This window comes from Muntiacus reevesi, chromosome X (assembly GCF_963930625.1).
Source record: "Muntiacus reevesi chromosome X, mMunRee1.1, whole genome shotgun sequence".
NCBI lineage: Eukaryota > Metazoa > Chordata > Mammalia > Artiodactyla > Cervidae > Muntiacus > Muntiacus reevesi.
The window spans coordinates 133982380-134001026 of NC_089271.1; the positions used below are offsets into that span (position 1 = coordinate 133982380).

An 18647-nucleotide genomic window follows, 5' to 3' on the forward strand; every position below is an offset into this window, starting at 1 on the left:
TGTGTCCACCGGATACCTCTATGTCCACCTCTGTTCCTTACAGAGGTGTTAGTGGAGCTTAGAAAGCAGGAGATTGATACAAATAAAGATTGTCTCTAGGAGCATGAGTAACCTGCAGCATTTTGTTGGTTAAAATGATCAAGAATGTGAAGATGTTTTTATTAACTGATTATTTCCATTGACAAATGTAATTCAAGCTTGATTACTTTTTAAGCAAAAACATCATCACAAATGCAGAAGTTTTTCAAGGGAGAACTGAAGTCACCCCTACCCAGATCTATTCCCCAGTGTAACCAGCCTTCAAAGAAACAATTGAAGTAAACCCATGAGCTCTGTACCCACTGCAGGGAAGCACAACTGGCCTGCTGCCTACTCCTAATGCCTCAAGATTTCCTGCCCCCATTCTGCTCCCCCACACAGGCCCTGCGCAGACTCAGGGCCCCCAAGACCAACCTGCTGTCTGGCTAATCCCAATCTTGACTTAGAACCTGACTTTCGGCCCCTTTTCTCCCCCATTCCATTTTTGTGGGCAGAGGTGGTGGGGATTTCCAGGGCAGAAAGGAGAAGGACAATGAGGACCCTCAGGTGCTTAGTTTTGCCCAGGCAGTTGCCTCCATGCATTTTAGGTCAACACAGGAAATTTCACAAAACCCTGCAGCCTTCAACTCCTAAGGAGTGAAGAGAAGGTTCATGCCCTGCTACAATTTGCCCACCTTATTGAGGGTGGAAAGGGAAGGGAGTGTCCACGTCCTCTCCAGGTGGAATTACCTGACTAGCCTCTGGGCTCTGGATCTCAGCTGCCCCTCTGGATTCCTCCGTGAGTTTCTCTTCCTTCACTCTAGTTAGTAGTGGCTGTTTCTCCACACAGAGATCCAAGTCAAAGTCTTTTCTTAATGTGTCCCTTCCCTGCATGAACACAGATTCAACAACTACTCATTGTGCCTGGAAATCGAGGTCCAAAGAGGCTACATGGTTTTGTCACCTGCTTCACGCATAGGGGGCTCTCATGGTGCAGATCCACTGCTCTCTCCATGTAAATGGCCACTGAGTGCAAGAGAAGATGTTCAACATCAACAGTCACTAGAGAAATCAACATGAAAATCCCAAGAGATACCACTTTACATCTACCAGGGCAGCTCTAATTTAAAAAATGAAAATAAGAAGTGTAATAAGGATATTCAGAAATTGAACTCCTCATACACTGCTGGTGAGAATGTAGAATGATGGGGAAACTCTAGAAAGTAGTTTGGCACTTCCACCAATATTTCAACCTAGCATAACCACATGAGCAGCACTTCCACTCCTAGAGGTATATCCCAGAGAATTGAAATCAAATATTCAAAAAAAGTTGTTCATGAGTGTTTATGGAAGCATTATTCAAAGCCAAAAGGGAGGAAACAGCCCAGATGTCCATTGACTTTTGAGGTTTTATGCAAACTATGCTATACCCCTACCATATAACCATAATATGAAACAAAGCAGTGATACATGCTGACATATGGATTAATCTTGGAAATGTGATACATGAGAAAAGCTAGATACCGAAGAACACACATTGTAAGATCTCATTCACTTAAACTATCCAGAACAGGGAAATCTACAGAGATAAAACATCAACTCATGGTTGTCAGAGGCTGGTGAGAAGGGAATGTTGGGAAGAAACAATTTTTTCTACCATTTTAGGTTCAACTGGCTAGAGGCCTGAAAATTAATTAACAGTAAATTAATAGGAGAAAGGTTTATTAACTATGTAGGAACTTTCAGATGAAAGAGGGTCCCTAAAGGGCTAGAGATAGGGGTTTATATACCAACTTTTCAAGGGGCTTGGTGGATTAGAACTTCAACGGATGAAAGCATCTGATGAGGCTTATTTATGCAGTCTTTTGAAATGTTTCCTGGTGGCTCAGTTGGTAAAGACTCCACCTGCAGTGCAAGACCTGAGTCTGAAAATCCCCTGGAGAAGGAGATGGCAACCCACTCCAGTATTCTTGCCTACAGAATCCAATGGGCAGAGGAGCCTGGCAGGCTACAGTCTATGGAGTCACAAAGAGTTGGAAGGACTTAGCAACTAAACCACTAAACCAATGTCCAAGTTCAGGCCTCCCTGATCAGATACATACATCCCACCCCCATCCCCACCTCCTGGCAATGTGGGTGAGGTTGTAACAGCTGTCTCTTACAAAGTTTAGCTTTAGTCAGATAAAGGCAAGTTCAGAAATGATTTATTTCTGCCTCTTTTGTAGCTCAGATGTTTTCAACTTGAACTTATCTTTGTACCATTCAGGTGGGTTATCAGTCCAATCAGGAGAATTGGCAGTCATTGATAATAAGTATAGACTTTCTTTGGGGGTGTTGAAAATATCCTAAAATGTATTGTGGTCATGGATCCACAATTTTCTGAATATACTAAAAATCAGTAACCAGTATATTTTAATATTGTGAATTATATGGTATGTGAAGAGCATATCAAAAGTTTAAACAGTAAGCCAGCACATACATTTAATAAAATTTCAGTAAAAGGTCGATGGAAAATTTTATAATGTGGGTGAATTAAGGTTGGAATACTACAACTCACTAATCAGCCTTTACATTAAAGTGTGAGTTACAATGTGGGTATTCAGATATGATACAATAGGGGTACGAAGCATCACATCTAAAATGTTCTGGCTAAAATAACTGAGCCTGCATCTAACCAAGTTCATAGATCTCACTAGGGAATGTTCTGTTTCTAATGGAGCCTGTTCAGGACAGGATGCATATAGATAAATACAGAATGTGAGTAATTCTACGGGACAAATAATCCAGTCTTTTCATTAAAGAATAGCAAAAAAAAAAAAAAAAAGAGGAGCAGGGGCTGTTATAGGTGAAAAGAGGACTAAGTCCTATTTCAGTTAATGTTATGTAAGTTATCTGTTCAGATCCTAATAAGAGCAAATCTAATTTAAGAGAGATATTTATTTTTCCATTTATTTTTATTAGTTGGTGGCTAATTACTTTACAATATTGTAGTGGTTTTTGCCATACATTGACATGAATCAGCCATGAATTTACATGTGTTCCCCATCCTGAACCCCCCTCCCACCTCCCTCCCCATCCCATCCCTCAGGGTCATCCCAGTGCACCAGCCCCGAGCACTTGTCTCATGCATCCAACCTGGGCTGGTGATCTGTTTCACACTTGATAATATACATGTTTTGATGCTGTTCTCTCAGATCATCCCACCCTCGCCTCCTCCCATAGAGTCCAAAAGTCTGTTCTGTACATCTGTGTCTCTTTTTCTGTCTTGCATATAGGGTTATCATTACCATCTTTCTAAATTCCATATATATGCATTAGTATACTGTATTGGAGTTTATCTTTCTGGCTTACTTCACTAAGAGAGATATTTAGATCAAACAGGTATATTGGACATGAATGGCTTCATGTGGCATTAGGGAATAACTGTATTTTTTCTTAAATGTAGTAATAGTATTTTGGTTATATATTTTAAAGTCCTATTTGTTATAGTTTATGTTACAGTAGAGTATGTGGAGATAATAACTTCTTTAGGTTTACACATGGTATAGTAAAATACGAGGAATATGCTTTGGAATATGTTAGAAAAAAATTGAAGACATGTTGGTTGTTAAAACTGCTTAACTGGCATAGAATTCTTGTTATATTGTTGTATAGTTTTTGTTTGAAATGGTTCATGATAAAGAGCTAAAACTGTCCAAAAGCAACTATGCAATGAAAACTGATAAGTCATAGCATTTTGAGTATGCTATTGAGTAATATGGGTGAAAATACCAACCTGAAAGAGTTGATTCTGGTTGCATTACAAAGATGTAGTTGGTTGTATCTCCAGTTAGGACAGGAAACAGGTGATTTTTAAATAGTATAGAATTATTCGACTGCTTAATTATAGTATAGGGTATCTATTTCTAATGATCCCTGTGTAAGAATGTAAATATGGGGAGGAAATTCTGGAAGATACACACTGTACATTTAACAGGGTCAGCTCTGAGAATGGCATGAACTGGGGCTGGTGGCCAAAGGTAACCTTCATCCTTTGCTGAGCACCTACTATGGGCCAGCTACTCTTCCTCATGCTGGAAATACAGACATGAAAGAGACATAAATCCCTGCTCACATGGGGCTCACATTCTAGTGGGGGAGACTGAAAAGTAAGCTCAGTGAGATTCAGGTATATCAGTATGTTTCACCACAAACCTCAGTCCCAGCAAATTACTCTATGAAGTGACTAAATGGGTTACAACACAGTGGGTTACAACACAATGGCTTTGCAGTATAAAGTCCAGACCATCTGTTCATTTAGGCTTATTTCTCCTCAGGGTAGGTAGTGGCTGGCTGGATTTTTTTTTTTTTTTTTTGGAACTAGAAGACTGGTGTGTTTTTGTTTTGTTTTTTATGTTTTTCTTCCTGACTTCCTACTGAGGGAAATTAATTTGCATCTGTGACAAAGGTATTCAACCATATTTTCTCTCTTTTCAGGTGCAGTTAAGATAATCAAAGGGTGTGATCAATAGCTCATCCATTGCCTTGGTGTGGACCCAGAGTGCAAGCATAGACGAAGAGCGGACACTAACTTCACACTTCTGATAGGTATGTAATACAGGCCTCAGTTGTGCTTTGTTTCCCCCTTCTGTACAGTAGGCTCCTCTCTCAAGGCAGGTCTCTCACCGAATTTCCTCAGGTTATTGTCTTGTTAGTAGTGTGTTCAGTCGCTATAGCTGTTCATTGTAATGGTCAGAGGAGTTCTGCCTGTGGGATTCAAATATCGACCTATTTGTACGTTCCAACAGCACTGAACTCATTTTAAACTCAAAGTCCAGAAAAGGCCAGTATTTTACTGGAGCTAATTTGACACATCTGATAGGTATGGAATAGAACTCCCAGGTTTACTTTGTGTGTATTTACTCCTTTGAGTTATAAAGATGAGTTTCTGAAGATTTTAATCGATTTTATACTGATTCCATGGAGGTGGGTTCTTAATGATAAGACTGTGCAAAGTCAGGGTTATTTCAGAAACCTGAGACCTTTTAAAACTATCAAAATATCCTGATATTTTCACAAACCCCAGAGCTAGGAAAGAATTTGAGGTGATCATGTTTGTCCCCTCAGTTGCTGAAGGAAGGACCTTTTTTCATTCTGTGCTGGAATCCCTGAAGACTATGTGTAACTTCCCAAGTTATACTATGTGTAACTTTCCCATAGCAAACATACTTTGCTATAGGGCCTTCTAGTTAGGAAGCTTTGTTCCTTTGTTGAAATCTCTATTGGGAAAGATCCAGCGGAAACTCATTTGTTTCATTACAGGAAGAAAACTAGAGCTGTCAAATGCCTGTTCTATCTTATTCCTCTGGTTTATAGCTTAGGACATGCACGGTAATATTGAAAGAGTAATAGGTTGTTATTTATGATGTCCTCTTTGTGATTTTAGTAGTAACACATACAGGTGATTTAGAAATTTATACTAGTTTGATGGGGGAGTCACAAGAGACTGTTTTCTAGTAGTTTTACTGGCCAGTCACCTCTTCTGGACCGTATCATTGGCACACTCTCCTGTTGATGTGGGTGAGTGGATGAGAGTTCAGCAGACATTGACTTTGTGTGCTGTATCGTAGCTTTCTATGACATCTATGTTCTTTGAATCAGCAGTTGGGGCAGGGAGAGATGAGGGGAGAAGAGAGAGGGTGGTCAGCATCATAAACCCCTTATGACCTCATCAACCTCTGACCTCAGATTTTGAACAAATCCTTTTACTTCTCCAGCTCTCAATATCTTCACCTAATTTATGAGTAAATTAAAGTTCCTACATTTAAAAAATGAATTAATTTATTTTAATTAGAGGATTATTACTTTACAATATTGTGGTGGTTTTGGCCATACATAGACATGAGTCAGCCATGGGTGCACATGCGTCCCCCCATCCTGAACCCCCTCCCTCCTCCCTCCCCATCCTATCCCTCTGGGTTGTCCCAGAGCACTGGGTTTGTATGCCTTGCTTCACACATCAAACTTGCACTGGTCATCTATTTTACATACGGTAATACACATGTTTCAATCCTATTCTGTCAAATCATCCCACCCTCGCCTTTTCCCACATAGTCCAAAAGTCTGTTCTTTACATCTGTGTCTCTTTTTTTGCCTTGCATATAAGATTGTCATTACCATCTTTCTAAATTCCATATATATGCATTAATATACTGTATTGGTGTTTCTCTTTCTGACATACTTCACTCTGTATAATAGGCTCCAGTTTCAGCCAGCTCATTAGAACTGACTCAAATGTGTTCTTTTTTATAGCTGAATAATATTCCAATGTCCAGTCCATCCTAAAGGAGATCAGTCCTGGGTGTTCATTGGAAGGACTGATGCTGAAGCTGAAACTCCAATACTTTGGCCACCTCATTTGAAGAGTTGACTCACTGGAAAAGACCCTGATGCTGAGAGGGATTGGGGGCAGGAGGAGAAGGGGACGACAGAGGATGAGATGGCTGGATGGCATTACCGACTCCATGGACATGAGTTTGGGTAAACTCCAGGAGTTGCTGATGGACAGGGAGGCCTGGTGTGCTGTGATTCATGGGGTCGCAAAGAGTCGGACACGACTGAGCAACTGAACTGAACTGAACTGTGTATATGTACCACAGCTTTCTTATCCATTCGTATGCCAGTGGACATCTAGGTTGCTTCCATGTCCTAGCTATTGTAAACAGTGCTCTGATGAACATTGGGGTGCACGTGTCTCTTTCAGTTCTGGTTTCCTCAGTGTGTGTGCCCAGCAGTGGGATTGCTGGGTCATATGGCAGTTCTATTTCCAGTTTTTTAAGGAATCTCCACCCTGTTCTCCATCATGGCTGTACCAGTTTGCATTCCCACCAACAGTGTAAGAGGGTTCCCTTTTCTCCAACCCTCTCCAGCATTTATATTTGTAGACTTTTTGATGGTGGCCATTCTGACTGGCAGGAGATTTTACCTCATTGTGAATTTGGTTTGCATTTCTCTAATAATGAGTGATGTTGAGCATCTTTACATGTGTTTGTTAACCATCTGTATGTCTTCTTTGGAGAAATGTCTGTTTAGTTCTTTGGCCGACTTTTTGATTGGGTTCATTTTTCTGGTATTGAGCTGCATGAGCTGCTTGTATATTTTGGAAATTAATTCTTTGTCAGTTGTTTCATTTGCTATTATTGTCTCTGATTCTGAAATCACCCTTTTCGTCTTGCTTATAATTTCCTTTGTTATGCAAAAACTTTAAACATTTTTAGGTCTAATTTGTTTATTTTTGGTTTCATTTCCATTATTGTGGGAGGTGGATCATAGAGGATCCTGCTGTGATTTATGTCAGAGAGTGTTTTGCCTATGTTTTCCTTTAGGAGTTTTATAATTTCTGATCTTACATTTAGATCTTTAATCCATTTGGGTTTATTTTTGTGTATGGTGTTAGAAAGTGTTCTAGTTTCATTCTTTTACAAGTGGTTGACCAGTTTAACCAGCACCACTTTTTAAAGAGATTGTCTTATCTCCATTGTATATTCTTGCCTCCTTTGTCAAAGATAAGGTGTCCATAGGTGTGTGGATTTATCTCTGGGCTTTCTATTTTGTTCCATTGATCTGTATTTCTGTCTTTGTGCCAGTACCATACTGTCTTGATGATTGTAGCTTTGTAGTATAGTCTGAAGTCAGGCATTTTGATTCCTCCATTTCCACTCTTCTTTCTCAAGATTGCTTTGGCTATTCGAGATGTTTTGTATTTCCAAACAAATTGTGAAATTATTTGTTCTAGTTCTCTGAAAAATATCGTTGGTAGCTTGATAGAGATTGCATTGAATCTATAGATTGCTTTGGATAGTATACTCATTTTCACTGTATTGATTCTTCCAATCCCTGAACATGGTATATTTCTCCATCTATTTGTGTCCTCTTTGATTTTTTTCATCAGTGTTTTATAGTTTTCTATGTATAGGTCTTTTGTTTCTTTAGGTAGATATACTCCTAAGTATTTTATTCTTTTCATTGCAATGGTGAATGGAATTGTTTCCTAATTTCTCTTTCTGTTTTCTCATTGTTAGTGTATAGGAATGCAAGGGATTTCTGTGTGTTAATTTTATATCCTGCAACTTTACTATATGCATTGATTAGCACTAGTAATTTTCTGGCGAAGTCTGTAGGGTTTTCTATGTAGAGGATCATGTCATCTGCAAACAGTGAGAGTTTTACTTCTTTTCCAAACTGAATTCTTTTTATTTCTTTTTCTGCTCTGATTGATCTGGCCAAAACTTCCAAAACTATGTTGAATAGTAGTGGTGAGAGTGGGCACCCTTGTCTTGTTCCTGACTTTAGGGGAAATGCTTTCAATTTTTCACCACTGAGGATAATGTTTGCTGTGGGTTTGTCATATATAGCTTTTATTATGTTGAGGTGTGTTCCTTTCATTCCTGCTTTCTGGAGGGTTTTCATCATAAATGGATGTTGAATTTTGTCAAAGGCTTTCTCTACATCTATTGAAATAACCATATGGTTTTTATCTTTCAATTTGTTAATGTGGTATATTACATCAATTGATTTGCAGATATTGAAGAATCCTTGCATCCCTGGGATAAAGCCCACTTGGTCATGATGTATGATCTTTTTAATATGTTATTGAATTATGTTTGCTAGAATTTTGATACGAATGTTTGCATCTATTTTCATCAGTGATATTGTCCTGTAGTTTTCTTTTTTTGTGGCCTCTTTGTCTGGGTTTGGTATTAGGGTGATGGTGGTCTCATAGAATGAGTTTGGAAGTTTACCTTCCTCTGCAATTTTCTGGAAGAGTTTGAGTAGGATAGGTGTTAGCTCTTCTCTAAATTTTTGGTAGAATTCAGCTGTGAAGCCTTCTGGTCCTGGGCTTTTGTTTGCTGGAAGATTTCTGATTACAGTTTCGATTTCAGTGCTTGTGATGGATCTGTTAAGATTTTCTATTTCTTCCTGGTTCAGTTTTGGAAAGTTGTACCTTTCTAAGAATTTGTCCATTTCTTCTAAGTTGCTGATAGTAGTCTAGTTGCTGATAATAGTCTCTTATGATCCTTTGTATTTCTGTGTTGTCTGTTGTGATTTCTCCATTTTCATTTCTAATTTTGTTGATTTGATTCTTCTCCTTTCATTTCTTGATGAGTCTGGCTAATGGTTTCTCAATTTTATTTATCTTCTCAAAGAACCAGCTTTTAGCTTTGTTGATTTTTGCTATGGTCTCTTTTGTTTCTTTTGTATTTATTTCTGCCCTAATTTTTAAGATTTCTTTCCTTCTACTAACCCTGGGATTCTTCATCTCTTCCTTTTCTCATTGCTTTAGGTGTAGAGTTAGGTTATTTATTTGACTTTTTTCTTGTTTCTTGAGGCAAGCCTGTATTGCTATGAACCTTCTCCTTAGCACTGTTTTTACACTGTCTCATAGGTTTTGGGTTGTTGTGTTTTCATTTTCATTCATTTCTATGCATATGTTGATTTTTTTTTTTATTTCTTCTGTGATTTTTTTGGTTATTCAGCAGCGTGTTGTTCAGCCTCCATATGTTGGAATTTTTAATAGTTTTTCTCCTGTAATTGACATCTAATCTTACTGCATTGTGGTCAGAAAAGATGCTTGGAAAGATTTCAATTTTTTTTTAATTTACCAAGGCTAGATTTATGGCCTGGAGAAGGAAATGGCAACCCACTCCAGTACTCTTGCCTGGGAAATCCTGTGGATGGAGGAGCCTGGTAGGCTGCAGTCCATGGGGTCGCTAAGAGTCGGACACAACTGAGCGACTTCACTTTCACTTTTCACTTTCATGCATTGATAAGGAAATGGCAATCCACTCCAGTATTCTTGCCTGGAGAATCCCAGGGACGGGGAAGCCTGGTGGGCTGCTGTCTATGGGGTCGCACAGAGTCGGACACGACTGAAGCAACTTAGCAGCAGCAGTAGCAACAGATTTATGGCCCAGGATGTGATCTATCCTGGAGAAGGTTCCATGTGCACCTGAGAAAAAGATGAAATTCATTGTTTTGGGGTGAAATGTTCTATAGATATCAGTTAGGTCTAACTGTTCTATTGTATCATTTAAAGTTTGTGTTTCCTTGTTAATTTTCTGTTCAGTTAATCTATCCATAGGTGTGTGTGGGCATTAAAGCCTCCCACTATTATTGTGCTATTTTTAATTTCCGCTTTCATACTTGTTAGCATTTGCCTTACATATTGCGGTGCTCCTGTGTTGGGTGCATATATATTTATAATTGCTATATCTTCTTGGATTGATCCTTTGATCATTATGTAATGTCCTTCTTTGTCTCTTTTCACAGCCTTTATTTTAAAGTCTATTTTATCTGATGTGAGTATTGCTACCCCTGATTTCTTTTGGTCCCTATTTACATAGAATATATTTTTCCATCCCTTCACTTTCAATCTGCATGTGTCCCTTGTTTTGAGGTGGGTCTCTTGTAGACAACATATATAGGGGTCTTGTTGTTGTATCCATTCAACCAGTCTTTGTCTTTTGGTTGGGGCATTCAACCCATTTACATTTAAGGTAATTATTGATAAATATGATCCCATTTCCGTTTACTTTATTGTTTTGGGTTCGAGTTTATACACCCTTTCTGTTTCCTGTCTAGAGAAGATCCTTTAGCATTTGTTGGAGAGCTAGTTTGGTGGTGCTGAATTCTCTCAGCTTTTGCTTGTCTGTAAAGCTTTTGATTTCTCCTTCATATTTGAATGAGATCCTTGCTGGGTACAGTAATCTGGGTTGTAGGTTTTTCTCTTTCATCACTTAGTATGTCCTGCCATTCCCTTCTGGCCTAACGAGTTTCTATTGAAAGATCAGCTGTTGTCCTTATGGGAATCCCTTTGTGTGTCGTTGTTTTTCCCTTGCTGCTTTTAATATTTGTTCTTTGTGTTTGCTCTTTGTTAATTTGATTAATATGTGTCTTGGGGTGTTTTGCCTTGGGTTGATCCTGTTTGGGACCCTCTGTGTTTCTTGGACTTGGGTGACTATTTCCTTCCCCATTTTAGGGAAGCTTTCAACTATTATCTCTTCAAGTATTTTCTCATGGCCTTTCTTTATGTCTTCTTCTTCTTGGACTTCTATGCTTTGAATGTCGGGGCATTTCACATTGTCCCAGAGGTCTCTGAGGTTGGCCTGATTTCTTTTAATTCTTTTTTTCTTTTTTCCTCTCTGCTTCATTTATTTCTACCATTCTATCTTCTACCTCACTTATCCTATCTTCTGCCTCCGTTATTCTACTGTTGGTCGCCTCCAGAGTGTTTTTGATTTCTTTTATTGCATTATTCATTATATATCGACTTTTTAAAAGTTTCTTCTAGGTCCTTGTTAAACATTTCTTGCGTCTTCTCAATCCTTGTCTCCAGGCTATTTATCTGTAACTCCATTTTGTTTTCAAGATTTCGGATCATTTTAACTATCATGATTCTGAATTCTTTTTCAAGTAGATTCCCTATCTCTTCCTCTTTGGTTTGGTTTGGTGGACATTTATCCTGTTTCTTTACCTGCTGAGTATTTCTCTACCTTTTCATTTTGTTTAGATTGATGTGTTTGGGGTGGCCTTTCCATATTCTGGCAGTTTGTGATTCCTCTTTATTGTGGAGGTTCCTCACTGTGGGTAGGATTGGAGAAGAGGCTTGTCAAGGTTTCCTGGTTAGGGAGGCTTGTGTCAGTGTTCTGGTGGGTGGAGCTGAATTTCTTCTCTCTGGAGTGCAATGAAGTGTCCAGTAGTGAGTTTTGAGATGTATATGGGTTTGGTGTGACTTTGGGCAGCCTGTATGTTGAAACACAGTTCCTGTGTTGCTGGAGAATTTGTATGGCATGTTTTGTTTTGGAACTTGTAGGCTCTTGGGTGGTGCTTGGTTTCAGTGTAGGTATGGAGGCTTTTGTATGATCTCTTATCAATTAATATTCCCTGGAGTCAGGAGTTCTCTGGTGTTCTCAGGTTTTGAACTCAGCCTCCTGCCTCTGGATTTCAGTCTTCTTCTTACAGTAGCCTCAAGAGTTCTCCATCTATACAGGACTGATGATAAAATATCTAGGTTAATGATGAAAAGTTTCTTCACAGTGAGGGACACCTGGAGAGGTTCACAGAGTTACATGGAGAAGAGTAGAGGGAGGAGGGAGATAGAGGTGATGGGGAGAAGAAGAGGGGGAATCGAAAGGGGAGAAAGCAAGCTAGCCAATAATCAATTCCCTATGTGCTCTCCACAGTCTGGAACATTCAGAGATGTTCACGGAGTTACACAGAGAAGAGAAGAGGCAGGAAGGAGACAGAGGTGGCCAGGAGGAGAAAAGGGGAATCCAAAGAAGAGAGACAGATCCAGCCAGTAATCAGTTCCCTTAGTGTTCTCCAAAGCCCGGAACACACAAAGAGATTCACAGATTTGGGTAGAGAAGAGAAAGGGGAGGGAGGAGATAGAGGCGACCTGGTGGAGAAAAAGGAGAGTCAAAAGGGGAAGAGAACAATCACGCCAGTAATCACACTCCCAAATAAAAATGGGCATTGAAGATTGGGTTCTTAAAGGTACAAAATTGATAACAAATACCACAAAGCAGAGACTAAAAATCTATAGTAGAAGTTAGACTCGCAAAAATATAATAATAAAAAAACCTCACAAACATTATAAAATATATATATGAAGTTTGCTTTAAAAATAGGGCCCTTTTTTGGCAAGGTAGTAGTCGATTATAAAAATGAAAATTAAAAGAGTAACAGAGGATTTAAAAATAAAAAAATTTAATTTAAAAATGATAATAGTAAAAATATATCTAGGAATTTCTCTGAAGCTGTTGTGGAGAGTATGGGGTCAGTTCAGTTTCAGTAAGTTCCTTGATTCGGCTTATACTTCTCATGATCTATAGGCCCGTTCAAATGTATTCAGTGCTAACTACAAGGTTTTAATCTGTTGCACCTGTCACTTCCAAAGCAGTTCCCTGTATTTTAGTTTCTTCTGTTTGCTCGTCTCTTCAGTGTCTATTTTCCACCCTGACACAATGGGGCAAAGATGGTCACTTATTTAGGCTCACTTGTTCAGTCGTGCTGTGGGGATGGAGGAACACTGGAAACAAATATTACTGGCATGTGTGGGGAGTGCTCACAGTGTTTCAGTCGCACTGGGTATGCCCCCACTCACCGCGTGTGTGCTTTCATGGTGTACACTTCTCAGGCTCTAGGTTGCTCTGCCAGGAACTGTCTAAGGCGGCCCTGGGTTGCGTGCACTTTCCAGATTTAAGCCGTTCAGGTTCACGTTCTTGAGTACTCCCCAAAGGCGCAGACTCAGTTGGGCCTGTGTTTTTTGCCCTTCTCAGGTCCGAGCAGCTCAGGTGACCAGGTGCTTGGCGAGCACAGTCACCCCCAGGTGGGCAGTGCGTCTTATCACCTCCCCGGTCCCAGTAACCCGGTTTTCTGGGTGTACAACGGGCATGCTTTTCAGGTGTGCTGTGTGTCTCTCTTCTGGGGAGCTGATCTCTGGCTGCAACCCTCCCAGCGGATGTCAACCGTCCAGAATGCCAGGAAGTCTTGGTTAGCAACAGAGCCTGTTTGCAGTTTGGTAGAGGATGCCTCTCTGGGGCCGCGATTGCCCCTTTCTGACTCTGGCTCCACCCACCCCCCCACCTACTTGTCTCCAGCGGGGGATGGGCTGGTCCACAGCCTGCTAGCTCTCCTCTGGTATTTGCTCAGTCCTTTGTTCTGTGAGCCGGCCTGGAAGTGCCTCAGGTTAGGGCTTTTCGCTGGATAGTTCTCTCTCTCTTTTTTTCTCTCTCTCTTTCTGGCTATCCCACAGTTTGGGTTGCTATCTCACGTTAGTTCCCTCAGATTGCCCTCAGGGCATTCTGACCCAGTCCTTACCCCAAGTGATGCAGCGCATGCCTCCCTGTTCAGCCCCAGCATGCTGGTGGCGGCTGGGAGCACTGGGAGTTGCCATTAGGCACGTAATCTGTGGGTTTTAATTATTTATTTATTTATTTCCCCTCCCTGTTTGGTTGCCCTCTAAGATTCCAAGATTCCCCACAGACCCGCCGGTGAGAGCGTTTCCTGGTGTTTGGAAACTTCTCTTTTAAGACTCCCTTCCCAGGACGGATCTCCATCCCTACCTCTTTTTATCTTTTATATTTTGTCCTACCTCCTTTCAAAGACAATGGGCTGCCTTTCTGGGTGCCTGATGTCCTTCTGAACAGCATTCAAAAGTTGTTCTGTGGAATTTGCTCAGCATTAAAATGTTCTTTTGATGAATTTGTGGGGGAGAAAATGGTCTCCCTGTCCTATTTCTCCGCCATCTTAGGACCGCCCCTGAGTGTGGAGTTTTAAGCCAATTTTTTCACTCTCCTCTTTCACTTTCATCAAGAGGCTCTTTAGTTCTTCTTTGCTTTCTGCAATAAGGGTGGTGTCATACACATATGTGAGGTTATTGATATTTCTCCTGGTAATTTTGATTCCAGTTTGTGCTTCATCCAGTCCAGCATTTCTCCTGATGTACTCTGCATACAAGTTAAATAAGCAGGGTGACAATATATAGCCTTGATATATTCCTTTCCTGATTTGGAACCAGTCTGTTGTTCCATATCCAGTTCTAACTGTTGTTTCTTGACCTGAATACAGATTTCTCAGGAGGCAGGTCAGATGGTCTGGTATTCCCATCACTTTAAGAATTTTCCAGTTCAGAGCAGTTTGCTCTGATTCACACAGTCAAAAGCTTTGGCATAGTCAATAAAACAGAAATAGATGTTTTCTTGTGTTGATATTTTGCTACTTTTGGAAACTTTTCAACCAAGTTCTCATCAACTACAATTTCCCCAGCCTTTCCTCTCCTTCTGTCTGGCACTCACATTAACCATGTGTTAGGTATACTCCTTGCATCATCTATAATTCTGTACACCACTCCTTTGGTATTCTCCATATTATATCTCTCCAGACTCCATTATGGAGCTTTTCATCATACTTATCTTTCATTTCTCTAATTCTTTCAGAGAGGCAGAAAGCATGAACCATCACGCCATACTAGTTTTAAGGGTATGTTTCATTGTCCTCCCAGAGTAGAGCAGAGAAATAAGACTTCAGGGTGAAAAGTCACTTGTCCCAGGTCACCTAGACTGAACCTAGTAGAACAGGATCCAACATCACAAACTATACTCTATATCCAGACTATTCCTTAATGGCTGTTTTCTTTTTGGCTGTGACTTCCCCCTATGTCTCATTTCCCAAAAATTGGAGCCACAGTGAAGTCTCTCAGGCTTTTTTTTTTTTTTTTTTAGCACTGTGATACATTTCTGTATACATTACAAACTCAGTCATAATTCCTCATTAGTCATGATATTTATTGAGGACTTCTGGTAGTGTGTCCATTGATCTGTTGTCATCAATTTTAGATCACACTGATAAAGTGAACTCTTTACAAAAAAAAGCATGCAGCTGAGGTATTCACCAAAGGCAGGACACCTATTTGTCTGAACAGGTCAATTTCTAGCAGCAGCAAGATACAGATTCAGAAGAAAGTGATGCTCATATGGACATCCAAGCTAGAGAGTAAGTGACCATGGCATGGCTGACATGTACCAACCAGTGAAAACCAAAACCTTGTAGTTCAACCTGTCAATCTTCTGTATAACCAGGAAGATTGAGGAATGATGGGATGAGTTTAATGTTTGAGCAATCATCATTGTAACTCTGGTATCATGTGGGAAAATGTAGAGACTTTCCAAGCCTACCTGGAGCACTTTCTTCTCTCCACTTCCCCACAGTGCTCTGTATGCCATTCCACCCCATCATCAGAGACGTAGTTTTCAGAAACAAGACCAATTAATACTGTCAGGCGAGTGTATGCTCCTCGGTTCTTTGTCTCGTCACAACAAAGATTTGGAGTGATGGACATTAAAGCCCCCTTGGCAGGTCACAGCTCTCGGAGGACAGACTGTGTTATAGCTCTCAGGTCTCAAATGGATCGTATTATAGCTCTTAAATAAATCAGTGTTACAGCTCAGTGTTACAGCTCTATTTTATTTAGATAATAACAGGAAAATCCATCTTTGAGGCATGAGGGCACGTCGATCCAAAGACATGAAGAGAAGATCGCCCCATTGCACAGGAGAGAGAGAGAGAGAGAGAGAGAGAGAGAGAGAGAGAGAGAGAGAGAGAGAGAGAAGAGGGCTTTGGCTCCTCTTTTTATATGTTTCTCTGTCCCTGGGCCTGTCTTATGTAAATTGGGCCAGCCAGGAGTGTTGTTTGTTTTACCTGAGGTTCTCACTCCGGTCCTCGGACCTTCCTTTGTTGTATTTTCACGGGCTGTTCCCTTCCAGGTCTTTTGGCCACCGCCATTCTGGACTCTTCCCTATTCTAACTACCTAACAATACTAACATGGAGATAAAGAAAACCCTCCAGAGAAAAGAATGGAGAGAAACAAACAGGATGAGACCTTGGGGAGCTGGTTCAGGATCATGGTGATTGTCCTGGCTAAATGGATGGACCTAATATGTAGAAGATGACAGAGAATCATGTTGGATTTGTGTAGAGATGCTAGGAAATTTTCTGGGGCATTGATGTAATCTGCCTTGTTTTTACTAGGAGCTATCTTCCTAGATCATGTAAGGCGAGTTCAGAGAAGCAATAGAAAGGAAACAGATTGCCTGCAAGGAGGAACATGGGAGAGGTTGACTAAAAGCAAAAGAGGAAACCTACTGCCAGGAAGATGGAGCACTTAACATCAAATCATGTGTTTTGCCCAAGCAGTGTGTGGGAGGAGGTTGAGTCTCTGGGGTCAATATCAGAATGGCAGGCCAGGTCTACTTCATGTGGATCTTTTGGAAGTTTTTGAAAGGAAGTACATTTGAAACATATTAATCGATTTGTTCAGGAAGAGTATTTGAATGAAAGAAAAGTTACATAGAAAGTCCATGTCTAGTACAACAGTTAATGATAGCAGATATTGTCCTATCTTTAAAAACGATTTAAAGCCTGAAAAAAGGTCCTAAATCAAGACATAGTTGGGTCTTATCTTGACCGTGGATTCCCTTGTATCTATTCTCTTTCCCATTTGTTCTTTGACTCCTAGATTCCCTTTGGTATAAAATATAATGAGACGTGGCTGCTGAATTTGATTCAGAAGCAAAGCAGTGTCCCCTTCACTGCATTCAAAGTAAGACAGGACATGTAGGTGATGAGAGCAAATGGGGTAGATGGCAGGCCCAAATGAGAAATGGCTCTGGTCACATATTCTGCTACTCTTGTCACTCTCCCTACAGCTTCACTATGAGAAAATGCAGGCCCAGTTCTTTTTTGAGAATGCCAACATTGCCTGTGCATTGAAGAATGTCAGTAGCAAGATTTTCAATGAGAATAATGAAGGGGTGTGTGTCAAGGACGTGCTCAAGGCTGACTAGGGACAAAAGGGCAGGGGAGGGGCATGGTCTTGCTTGATCCCATGCACAGATTTCCTGGAGCTTACCCAGTCCCTCTTGTGTTCTTTACAAATATTTATCTTTGTTGAGCTCTGTGATGCACCACAGTCCATGCACTGATGTCTGAAAAGGTGAAACAGATAAAGATAATGCAGACTCAACATAAGCTGTGCACTCACAACCAGATGCACCACTTCCCCCGACTCACCCTCAATCTCAGGCCTACTGAACCCCATCCCAAACTCTACAGCTGACCATGAACAAACCATATGATGCCTGCCAGCAATCTCTTGACTTACAGAAACTTTGCTTTGGCCCTGTTATGGCTACAGCAGTAATTGTAGGGCAACTGAGGGTAGAGGGTCTGTCTGGAAAGGACACTCAGGAATGATATCATGGGGAAGGGTTGGTCCTGGAGGTGTACCAGCTGGGACCATCTCAGCCTCTGTCTCCCTCGTCCTGGCTTCCTGGAGACTTAATGACCTATGATATTCTGATGACACAGAATTGATGAAATGGTGTGGCTCTTTCACTGCATATCCATCCAGGGATCAAGTCCATGGTGAGGACCTAGGCCAAATGTTGGGGCTGGTGGTGAGGGAGGGAGATATCAGATAGAAGAGGCAGATATGTTTCAGGTGTTCCCTTTGGAGTCCTCACACTCTTTCCTCATCGTAGCTTTAGTCTGTGGACCTATGCAACAAGAAACAGTACCTGCTGGATTGCCTGTCCACCATTCTGGAGAATGCTTCCACCACCAAGAACTTGAACCTCTCCAACACTGAGGTGAGCTGGGGCACCCAGATCATCCTTTGAAAGGAACATGGGAGAGCTCAAGGGGTGGTGACTGCTGAGGGGAATTTTTAGGGAAAGGAAGGTTGCAGGTACAGAGACATCTGGTAGATGTAGGTGTTCCCCATAATTCCAGGTGAAGGTTGCAGGGGAGATGGACAAGCGTCAGCAGCTGGAACCAGAAGGGATGTTTGCAGACAGAAACGAAGTGTGCACCAGCTTTCCTGATCAGTCAACCAACATAAGGTCTCCCTCTGCCTTCTCTCTACACCCTATGTCTCTCTCATCTCTCCCCTCCTCCTTCCACTTCCTTTGTCTTCATCCCCCTCCCTACCTCCTGAGATCCACCTCACTCACCTCCTTGACATAGCACCTAAGCCATCCCTGAAGTGTGTCCTGACTTGACAGAATGCTGGATCACCTGTGAAGTAGTG

General features: G+C 41.0%; 1 pseudogene; it reads left to right on the forward strand.

Moving 5' to 3' along the window:
- The first annotated feature begins 12524 nt into the window (after positions 1-12524).
- On the forward strand, positions 12525-17403 carry LOC136154724 (nuclear RNA export factor 3-like; annotated as a pseudogene).
- Positions 17404-18647: the final 1244 nt, after the last annotated feature.